Source organism: Urocitellus parryii, chromosome 1, assembly GCF_045843805.1.
Source record: "Urocitellus parryii isolate mUroPar1 chromosome 1, mUroPar1.hap1, whole genome shotgun sequence".
NCBI classification, from domain to species: domain Eukaryota; kingdom Metazoa; phylum Chordata; class Mammalia; order Rodentia; family Sciuridae; genus Urocitellus; species Urocitellus parryii.
Genome location: NC_135531.1, coordinates 199,774,730 through 199,786,775, shown reverse-complemented (window position 1 = coordinate 199,786,775; position 12,046 = coordinate 199,774,730). Strand labels below are relative to the sequence as shown.

At 37.8% G+C, this 12,046-nt stretch overlaps 1 protein-coding gene across 3 annotated transcripts in view; it reads left to right on the top strand.

Moving 5' to 3' along the window:
- Positions 1 to 12,046, top strand: part of Qtman (queuosine-tRNA mannosyltransferase) — a 361,215-nt gene that overhangs the window by 333,455 nt on the left and 15,714 nt on the right. The window lies entirely within an intron of this gene.

The window sequence follows — 12,046 nt, the reverse complement described above, 5'->3', positions numbered from 1 at the left end:
TAACACCACCTAAAGCTTACTCTCACGTAGCATATACTCTGGTTTAGTGCTAGAAGCAACCCTAGCCAGGACTCAGCAGCCTGATCTCACCTAGCTTACTTCTGCCTTTCAGGTTACAGATACTGACTTCACTTCCTCTAAGGTACCAGCTTCTTTAGATGCACCACTTGCCTGTTTACTTCTATTTTATCTTTTTGATTTTAACTCCAAGGCATTTTCTTTCAAAGTGAAGTTTTGTCATGTTCTCTTATCATACTCTATTTTTCCTTCAGGACACTTATCTCAGTTTCAAATTATTTAATGTGTGTCCACTTTTTTTTAATCTCTCTCCCCTACACACACATATACACGTGCACACTAGAAGGCAGGTTCTGTGAGGACCAGAGACTGTGCATCACCTTACCCCAAAGTCAAGTGCTGGAGCTGAATGAATAGTTATTAGATTACAAAAATGTTAAAATAAGTTAAGTTCCGGCCCTCAAGGAATTTATAATTTTGTTGAACAGGGAACATTCATGCATAAGCACAGAAAACAGAGAGTGAAAAACAAGATAATATAATTACATATGAGTACTGACACATGGAGCTTAGGGTGTTAATTGCCAAACTAGTACGTGAAGAGCCAACACTATTCCAATAGCCAGAAAAGAAGGATTGATTAAGTTCTTCCAAAAGGGGAAACAACATGGGCAGAGCACATGGCAACAAACATTTCAGATATTGTGTTTAAGAGGAAGATTTCCGTGATTAACGCTGTGAACTCATTTCTCTAAGTAGAGCATGTGATGGCATGCAGACTTAAGTCAATAGCTACCTTTGAACAGTTAGGGTAGAGTCAAGATAGCGGGTCTTGATCACTAAAACAGGTTAAGTAAAGGTGAGGAACAGAGAGCCTGCATGGGAACAGGGAAGAAATAAGAAGCAGCCTATAGTTTATGAAGCTCTATCTTCAACTGATACTTATGCAGAAACACAAAGCCTCTGTGATGGAAATCTCAGAGTGACTCTATGAGGTGGTGGCAGAGATTAGAGAGAGAGCTGTAAGAGAGAGTTATTCTCAAGACAAAATACATGTATGAAGATTTGAATTTGGGACCAACATACCTTTCATACAAACAGAGATATGAAAAATTATGGTATATATGTGTATTAAGAATTGTAATGCAAAAAAAAAGATTACATATATAATGGCATAAGTTGGTGTGAACAGACTGTATATACAGAGATACAAAAAAAATGTGCTCTGTATGTGTAATAAGGATTGTAATGCAAAAATATAAATGAAATAAATAATAATTAAAAAAATAAAACAGGGAAGAATTTGGTAAATGGATGACTACAGAGTAAGAAAAAATCAGCTTCTTTGCAAAGATTGTGAGCTCAGTTTTTTAGAACCCAATTTGGGGTGTCTGTGAAGGGCTGAGAAGAAGCTGGAGGACAGACCTGACAGATACTTCTTAGTCTGTTGAAACCTCAGTAAACTTTAGTCTACAGAGAAGACTAGGTTTTCCCTCCAAGAACCATGTTATTACAGTCTCCGCTCTCACCTACCACACATTGGCATTGAGCTATTTAGAGCTAGATGGAAGTTAAAGTTGGGTGCGGAGCAGTAGGGGTGCAAGTACCTCTCAGTAATGACAGATCCAGTCTTGTTCCTCACTTAGGCTTCACTTCAACACACTCAGTGAGCGCTGTGGAAGGGGGAGGCCATAGTGAGCAGGATTCAATTTCCCTCTGGGGCTCTGTCTTAGGAGATGTACAGCTGGGATACTGTGGACTGCTGTGGAAGGGACATCATCTTGTCTTTGTACATACTTCCATTACTCCTAGTCTCAGCTGGGGCTCCTTTCTGTCTTAGCCACTGGTTCATCTCTGCGATTTCAAAGATGAATCAATGCACCATGGCCACCAGAGAGCCTGTAGCTTTCCAGGTTATGTCCGGAGAAAGCCACTTCACTAATCTTGACTCCAAAAATTTCCTAACAAACCATTCTGTGTGACTTCTGCCATTCCCCTCACTCCTCTGGCTTATTTAACAAATTATGTATAAAACACTTACTCTATCTTAGGTATTATTCTAAGCCATTTGCAAATATTAACTCTTTAACTCTTCATAATAGCCCTGCTTAGTGTTACTATTTCCATTCTCCACTCAGAGAAACTGAGGCACAGGGAGACCAAGCAAGGTCATACCTTCAAGCACTGCTTGTACCACTGTGCTGTGCTGCTTGTTTATGTTCCTGTCTTCTGATTTAATTGTCCATCTAACTTTGAACATTATTGTCCCCAGCTGACCATCCATCAGTCCTCATCTCTTATCCTGCCCTTCCACAAACAGGGTTACCTGGGAAGCATATGATTTGTGCTATTGTCTCTCCTTGGTGCAGTGTTAGCATGTCTGTTATCTAGATCAGAAAACGAACATCTTCACTGTGTGATACCAGCTGGAAGAATTACTCTTAGCACTGGTAATATTTGTAAGGAAGTAGTTTCCTAATAGATACTTTTTTAATTGCAATTATTATTCTATGAATAGCTACCATTGATTAAAAGCTCACTCCTTACCTGATCCTTTGTCTTTTTATTATATGAAATGTTCACGATAATCTCAATGAGATAGGAATTGTTATTCCATTTTATAGGTAGTCAGACTGAGACTCTGAAAGCTTAAGTCACTGTGATTAACTGCCTCTTAGTGTTCAGTTTTTCTTTTTCACACACAGCCTTTATGAATTAGAGGGCCAAGAAAGGTGGAATTTATGACAATGGCACCATTAATTACTCTTTATCCAACTTCATTCTCCTTCCCTCTCCACAGAGCTTCTTGGGTTGGGGGGAGTGTGGATAGCGATGCTGGGTGGCAGTATTAGTGACAGCAAGCTTTACGACCCTTTTTGGTGATGCAAATAATCAGCATTAAATTTCTTTTGAAAATTCTAAGACCATAATATAGCAACTCTGTGGTATCTTCATACTGTCAGTTATTTGCAAGTAAAAATTACATTATAAGGTATTGTAATCCTTTTCCTGGAAAGTGTAGCAGAATTAAGATAATCAATTATAATTCATCATTCTACAATTTACAATTCTTTTTGTGTCATTCCTGCATTTTGCAAAAGAGGAATGAGATCAAGGAAAGTGACTTTTCAGAGCCTCACATTTAGGATGAAATAGTGAATAAAGTAGAACAGGTTCTGTGATGCTTGGAACTTGTAGTCCAATGCTTTATTCATAACTTACTAGAACATTTCTTGAAAATGTTAGAACATTTTTAAGCATTTGCAGGTAAATGGATGGAGTTGGAGAAGATAATGCTAAGTGAAATTAGCCAAACCCCAAAAAACAAATGACGAATATTTTCTCTGATATAAGGTGACTGACTAATAGTCGGGTAGGGAAGGGGAGCATGGGAGGAATAGAAGAACTCTAGATAGGGCAGAGGGGTGGGAAGGGAAGGGAGGGGGCAGGGGGTTAGCAATGATTGTGGAATATGATGGACATCATTATCCAAAGTACATGTATGAAGACATGAATTGGTGTGAACATACTTTATATACAGAGATAAAAAAAAATAGTGCTCTATGTGTGTAATAAGAATTGTAATGCATTTCGCTGCCATGTATTTAAAAAATAAAATCAATTTTTAAAATGAATGTAAAATATGAGACATATATACAGACACGTATGTTCTCTAACCCCAGTTATGAGTTTTCCTTAATGAAAAGGCATCAGAAACAAGGGGAGCCATATCCAAATGGGCTAGCAGTCCGGAACATAGGATAGGTGTGCTCTACACAGTAGGTCTCAATAAATATTTTTTGAAAAAAAAAAAAAAAAGAACTAACATTACCTGAGCATTGATGTGATGAGCACCATTCTAAGCCTTTCCTGCTTTGTTTACTCTTCACAACATCCTTATAAATTGGGCACTGTTGGAATTACCATTTTACAGCTGAGGAAAGTAAAACACAGAGGCAGTCTTTTGCCTGAAACCACCCACCCAGTCATTTTGGAAGCCACAGTTCAAACCTTGTTTGCTCCAAGGCCAATGGTCAACTATACACTACATAGAAATTTACAAAAACATCCCCAGTTTATAGGTAAGAAAGCAAGAGGTGATAGTAGGAAATTTCTGGTAAATCATGTGAATCATTTCCATTTTCTCTAATAATCCTTTTGCAAATGGAAAGCTAAAAGAAAACCAAACACTTTAAATCTGTTTCCCAAATATCTCCCTGCTCCCTCAGATATTAGAATGAATCCCTCCTTTCTTTTTAGTCTTTATCATGAGAAAAATATCAAAACCAATATGAAGTGGGAAACTATACCAAATAACGCTTGTCATATATTTAGTGATTGGTAAATATTATTTGAATATTTGAATGAAGAAGTTTGTCATAATAGAATAGTAAAATTTGGATACTTTATCAGACATGTAAGAACTTACTAAATCAATTTCCCGGGGCTGGGGTTGTGGTTCAGTGGTAGAGTGCTCGCCTAGCATGTGTGAGGCACTGAGTTCAAATGTCACCACCACATTAAAAATGAAATACATATTATGTAAAAAAAATTCCAAATCCTAAACAGTTATTGTATGAAAATAAAGACTTTTTCAGGATAAAACCCTAAGACTAAGCAAGTTCTAGGTGGCTTTACATATTATATTTTCTGTTTTTAATATAAGTGACTTTGATTTAATATAAATTATTCTTTTCTTGTTCTCATCTTTCAGCTCTTCAATCAGCCTGAATAAGCAAGGCTATGCTAAAGTAACATACATATCTCAGGGACTTCAAACACATAGACTTATTTCTTGTTCACACTATGTATTTATAACAGATGAGCAGTACTATTCTGCTCATTATGGTCACTTAGGGCCCCAAACTGATAGAAAGACTCAGCAACCACCAACTGGTTACCAGAAGGAAAAGAAACTTGGGATCTTGTCTTGTCAGTGGTGAAGTATTCTGTCTTAGAAATAGTGCCCAGTTCCACTCAGTTCATTGGTCAGCACTTCTTCCAGGCATTGCCTAATCAAAAGGAGGGCCAGGAGACACAGTCCTCCTCTGCGCCAAGAATGGAGAACAGATTTGATGACCTGCCTTATTGGCCACCAAGTTCATTTTGTATACATCATGGTCTGAGTGTTCTCAGAAAGAAAACCAAGCCTCCCCAGGATTTCTCTCTTAATCTGGGTGAGACAATCCAAGCTGAATTAAGAGCTTTACAAATGTTGAGAGTATTGCCTGCAATCTTCTTGCTGGGAACAACCCAGCTGGTTCTGAAGACACATCTAGCGACTGTGTCCTGCCAGGCAGACAATATGAAATGGAAATGGTCTCTGAAATGGAGTTAATTGTCACTTATACATGAATTGGCATTTTGAAAAGTTCATAGTATTTGTCAACCAGAAGTGGCACCCCTCTTCCCGATGGGTATATTTGGCAATGTCCAGAGACGTGTTTGGTTTCACAATTGTTGTGCTCCTGACATCTAGTAGGTAGATAGAAATGTTGCTAAACCTCTGACAAAGCACAGGAAAGCCTCCACAGCAAAGACGTGTCCGACCTAAAATTTTAGTAGTGTCAGGATTGAGAAACTGGAATGGAAGTCAACAAATGAGGTTGGGAGCTGGGTCCTGTAGCTTTCTTGGTTAACCTTAGTTAATCCATCTGTGCAGTGAAAAGCAGGAGGAAATGGGAAAGGGGAACAATAATAAAACCTATCCACTTTAGTGAGTTACAATGAGGATTTTAGCATTAGATAATTTGGAGGAAAATGCTTTCTAAACTACTGTGCAGATTTTATTATAAGACTCATAGACTTCCCTTTGGAGTTTGTAAGTAGAGTGAGTTTTTAATGCATTTGGATTCAAAGAAGACATTAGTGATGTTGTACCTTAAAACTTCACTTTATTTTTATTCAGAAAATTAAAAGGTCATTCTGCTACATAAACCATCTGTGTCTGGCTCCATGTTACAAATGATCCAAAAAGCCTAGAAGCTCCTCAATGCAAATATTTGAGTTTTGGCCAGTTCTCACGACAAGGTCAGATTGTTAGCCCTTGAGATGATTTAAAAAAAAAAAAAAAAAAAAAGCAAATGCTTAAGATATCAAATCACTGGAATGTGTTTGTATACTTAATAATTTCCCACAAATGGTAATTCTAAACAAAGTATTTTTTTCTGTGAACAGTCAAAGTCCCACATAAGGAATCTTCTTTTCATATTGCAGACGTGGTAGGAATAAGGAGTTTTAGCTGTAGACATTAAGGCAGCCAGAAAGGTTGCAAAGAAAAATCCTGAACTATGGTTTTGGCAGACAGAAGTTCTTTTGGTTCACCTTTAATTTAAGGTTAAGAACAGTATGTGGAAAGCTTCTGGTTAGTATCTGGCATGACAATGATGATTACTGTGATCTTGGCATATCCCGATTCTTAGCCCTGGAGTCAAATGTTGGGTAATTATATAGTGTTTCCCTCCACTCCCACCTCCTCCTTCACTTAGCTCCCCGCTACTATCTTATTTTCAGCTGCATGGCCACACAAAGGGGGAAATTCTAGGGAGGTTCTAAGGATACAAATAACTTACATCACAGTAATTTCTTCTTCTTCTTTGTTTTTTTTTTTTTTTTTTTTTCCGTACCAGGGATTGAACTCAGGGGCACTTGACCACTGAGCCACATCCCCAGCCCTCTTCTGTATTTTATTTAGAGACAGGGTCTCAGTGAGTTGCTTAGTACCTCGCTTTTGCTGAGGCTGGCTTTGAACTCAGTCTCCTGCCTCAGCCTCCCGAGCCGCTGGGATTACAGGCGTGCGCCACCACAACCAACAATCACATTAATTTAAAAGATTTAAAATTTTACAACAAGAGGCTGAGCGTGGTGGCACATGCCTATAATCCCAGGAACTTGGGAGGCTGAGGCAGGAAGATCACAAGTAGCTAGACCCTGTCTTAAAATTTAACTACAAGGGAGCCCAGTAGGAAAAAAAAAAAAAGAACAACTATTAATAAATTGATTAATATTGAATCATAAGATTATATGTAAGATAAAGTAAGTGTCCTAGTGAGATTGAATAAACTCATTCTCTCCAGTCCATACTATTCCTAAAACTTATTCCCTTTCCTTGTAATTAAAAAAATATATTAATATTTGTTACACTAACACAATATTTAATGAGTTCCTCTTATGGTCTAGCATCATGGAAAGTATTATGAAAGCCAAGAGAAGAAAACATAGTTCCTCCCCTCTAGAATCTTACAGTCTGGAAAGGAAAAATGTTTATACATATACGTTTTATTAGAATATATCCTTTTTTATATTTTAAGATTTTCAATTAGAATATTATTTTAAGGCATTATCTTATAATGTTTATGAATAGCTCTGACTGCATTAGAGTGGTTTAGTTAATCAAACAAGTCTTGATGTCTCCAGTTTATAGCTGAGGAAAATGAATTATATTGGCTCCTTGGTAGAAGCACAGATGTGAGTTAGATTCTCAGTACATAGAATCACCCTCATATGATTTCTCAAAATAAGCCTGTAGTCACTTTCCCAAGAATATTGTTGCATAGGTCAGTTTCCCAGGAATCTGAAATTAAAACTGAAGTCTTCTCTTCCCCAGGTTTTTGCTAAATGAAGAAAACAACAAAACATGATGGGAAAAGTCAGGAAGACTAAGTGAAGGTACACAGGAAAGAATTGATGCTAAAGTAGACATGATGGTCTCTCTTAAGGGAAGTAACAAATTTAACAAGATTCCAATTAGGGTGCCACCATATTACTTCTATATCTTCACAAAGTGACTCTGAAAAGAATTTTAAAACTAATGGCCAAATATCAAAGAAATCACTTCCCAAGGAATCATGATGGAAAACATGCCCTACCAGACTCAGTACATGTATGAGGTGACCACTTTTAAGAGTGCTTTACAGATTCAGAAACATGAAAGTAGAAAAATGGAAAGAAATAGATGACTCAGAAATAATAAAATAACTTATATAAATTTAATATCTGACAAACTTATGAGGACAAATTTAAGACTATGCTTATCCCAGATCTAAAATCCAACTTTGCCCCCTTAGTGAAATACAATATTGAATAGAATTAATAATTTCCATGTAATAAAAGACAAATTATATATGTGATCTATCAAATATAAATAAATAAGAATACATTCTTTGTTTCTTATTTTAGTAGATGAACATATAAGAAAGGAAGCATAGGTTATAAATATATGATATAGGTAATAGCATCAAGACTTTATTATAAGTGCTAATTTACTTAACTCTTATTCTGGGTCAAGCCAAGGCTAGGCTTTTATTCTTATATCTCATTTATCATCACAAGAGTCCCCTCAAGAGGTGTAATTATTCTCCCCCATGAGCAGATGAGAACACTAAGGCTTAAGTGAAATGACTTTCCCAAAGTCACGCAGCTAGTAAACAGTAGATGTGATGATATCAGAAAAAAGAAATGCTTAATCAGGAAAAAGATCTTTAATTTTACCAGTAAGTAAATAAATGTAATTGGCAAGAATTTATGAGAATAGTTACATTCACCAAAGCAACAGAAGTAAAAGTGAATCGCAACTTGGAGGAGCCAACTTGTGAGGCAACATGTACATGTAAGATGAAGGCAATATAAATTATTTTTTCTGAGCCACAGAAGTTAACATGTTCTATGTCTCAGTAATTTCAGGTCAGTGAATGTATCCTATGGAAATAAGTCTAAGAAAAAACAAGTGACAAAAGTTCTTCTTGCCTCATTCCCTTCTCTGCTGTTCCATATCAACTGGTCACTAAGATTCTATTTATTCTCTGTCCCAAGTCTCACTCTGTTTGTGTTGCTTCAGTTTCTGCCCTTATTTTCTGGGACCTTATCTCCTACAAAGGCTTCAGACTGGTCTTCCGACCTATGGACACTTTTATATTCAATTTATGTACCTACAGTTTTCACCATTCTTTCTAAGACCATCCAAGAATACTCAAAATACTCTAGCAAGAATAAGTATCTGTCTCAGATTTTCTGTAGCAAGAGAGGTTTTTCTAAATCCGACCCTTGCTTAGTCCCTTGTGAATTCCAGTTCGGTCATTGTCTGAGTACATCTGTGCACTTACCTACCTCCTTGTTTTATGTTACTCATTGCTTAATTATTCTCCCCCTTCCCAAAAAGGCACGCTCATACCCTTTTCCTACCTGGAAAGAATCCCAACCCCAGTGTTGCCTTTTGTAGTAGTCCTTCCTCCCAAAACATCCCCTCCATATTGCTTCATAGCACTTTTATTCATCCCACATTTGCAAAGCACATTTCACATGGTACTGTGGTCACTTGTCAGTTGCCTGCCATAATGTGGCGATGGTGGCAATGACCAGAAGATGCTTTGTAAGTGAGGACTGTAGCGACTGAAACAGTGAGCTATACAGAGAAATCAGCAGCACTCCTAGTTGCAGGGCCGAGCTACTCTGGCCCTGATCTCACTGATACCCTGACCAGGGTAAGGTTCCCACCCGGTGCCTGAGCCGCTCGATTTCCTTTTTCAGGAAAGGCTTGTTAACTCTGCCTCTGCCCTTCCCTCCCAGATGCTCAGGAGATTCCCCAGTGCAACCAACTGGTAGCAACTCTCTCTCATTCCTCAGCATGTCCTGTGAGAATCTTTCTTTTTTCCTGTGGTCACTCCCAGGCGTGCCATCCCCTGGCTTATTGTCTACTCCTGCAGCTTTTGTAAGTGGAATATTTATCTTTTCTACTGAAACGAGAAGATTCAGTGCAACTCTCAAGGCAAGATCATTTTTCCATCCTACCAGGGGGAAGACCATGAAGATAATATGTTCCGGAATACAACTCCCAAAACATCTCTCAAGAAATTGTTCTCAAAAGTTATAACTGTGAAAACATTACTGAAGGGGGAAAAAATGCTCTTTCATTTTCATAAGCTGTCCTCAAAGTTTATGAGAAATGTGCAGTTGGAAGAGACACCCAGTGAAAGCAATTGATTAATGGAAAATATTATGACATTAATAGAAAAATTAAAAATAGGAGGCAGACTCTTAATTTTTTATTGATTTTTTTATTGGCCCATTGTAATTATACAATAGGATTCATTATGCCATACTCATATATGCATATAACAATTTGATCAATCTCCTTCCCTAGTACCTTCCCTTTTCCTCCCTGTCTCCCTCCCTAGATCCTCTTGCTGGACTCTTCTTACCTCTACTTTTGTTGTTATTTTAATGACATATATATGTGTGTGTATGTGCGTGTGTGTGTGTGTGTACACACATATGTTTTATGGTGGTATATTCATACATGGACATAGCAGTGTTTGGTAGATTTCATTCCTCAGTACTTCCCATACCGTCTGCTCCTCCCACCTTCTTGATCCCCTTTATCTACTTTATTGGTCTCCTTTCTATTTTCATGAAGACTCTAATTTTCAAAGCCTGTAAGTACATGTATGACTTTAGATATGTAATGATATGTAAGAGAGAGAATAGCTTCTATAGATAGGAGATCTTAGAATGTAGCTGCTATATAGCGCTTCATTATTTTATCTTTTTGAGCTCCTGTAGTTGTATATGATTATGATTTGGATAGTGGTATGTTCAAAATAATATTTTGCCCACTCTGGGACTGTGGTGGTAAGCCCTCCCTGCTTTAACTTTCCTGTTTCTTACAGTGCCTATCAGAACAGGAGTCTGACAGAAAGCAACACAGCAGGGATCCAACTAGTGAGCTTTTCCAGCTACATCTCCCTTTGCCTAAATTGTTTCATTTGTAAAATGGAAACCATCACACGTATTTGCTGCAATGGAATGAACACTGCCCAGGAATTTATAAGGCTTGAGGTCTAGTTCCAGCTTTGCCACTGATTAGCCATGTCACCTCTTTCAGCCTTACTCCACTTATCCAAAAGAATTTAAAACTAGAAGAAACTTTGGACATAAGGTTTCTCAACGTTTAAAATGGGCTTCATATCCCCACCTCAAAGGGGATTTCTCAGTGACACTTTCTGAAATTTTCACTATGAAAACAATATCATAATTGTGCTTTCTCAAAATAACATCTTATTCTTTTCCATTTTGATATGAGTCTGCTCTCCCAGTCAAACCTGCACGCTCAGGTAGTTGAGACCCTTTGATCTAGACCAGTCACAATTATTCTGGTCACCCTACTACATGTTTCTTTTTTAATATTTTTATTTATAGATTGACATGATACCTTTATTTTACTTATTTATTTTTATGTAGTGCTGAGGCTCAAACCCAAAGCCCCACACATACTAGGCAAGTGCTCTACCACTGCTACAGCCCCAGCCCTGCTATATGTTTTTGATCCTGTCATTGCCTCTCATTCTTTCCTTACCTCTGGGTACCCCTAGCTGTCCTTTTCTTTTTTGATTGAATCCATCTTTACTTATCTCATTACTTCATAGAACTGACTAGTATTGCTTCCTGCCCATCCTGTTGGACTTTGCTAATTTAAACTTTTTAAAGTTGACCTCTATGTATCTCACCTCCTCATCTACCGTCCTTGTTAAATTAAGTCAATCTCTTGGTCTGACCTTCCCAGTGAGGCTTCAACTGCATCACTCCTCCTCCCTTATCTGCAGGGAATATGTTCCAAGACTCCCAATAGATTCTTGCAGCTGTGGATAATACCAAAATACTTATTTTACTATATTTTATCCTGTACATACAGACATAAAGCAATGTTTTCTCCATCTTAACCAAACACTTATCACATGCTGTAGCCATAACTTATAGTTTGGTATTTGACAGCAAAACTAGTATTCTAGTCACCTGTTTTGCTTCCTTGACCAAAAGGCCTGACGAGGACCAGTTTAAAGGGTGAATACTTTATTGGAGGCTCATAGTTTCGGAGGTCTGAGTTCATATATGGCTGACCCCATTACTCTAGGCCCAAGATGAGGCAGAACATCAAGCAGAAAGATGGGGAGGAGGAAAGCAACTCCAAACATGGCAATCAGGAAGCAGAGGACTCTACTCACCACGGACACAATATATACCCGAGAGGCACGTC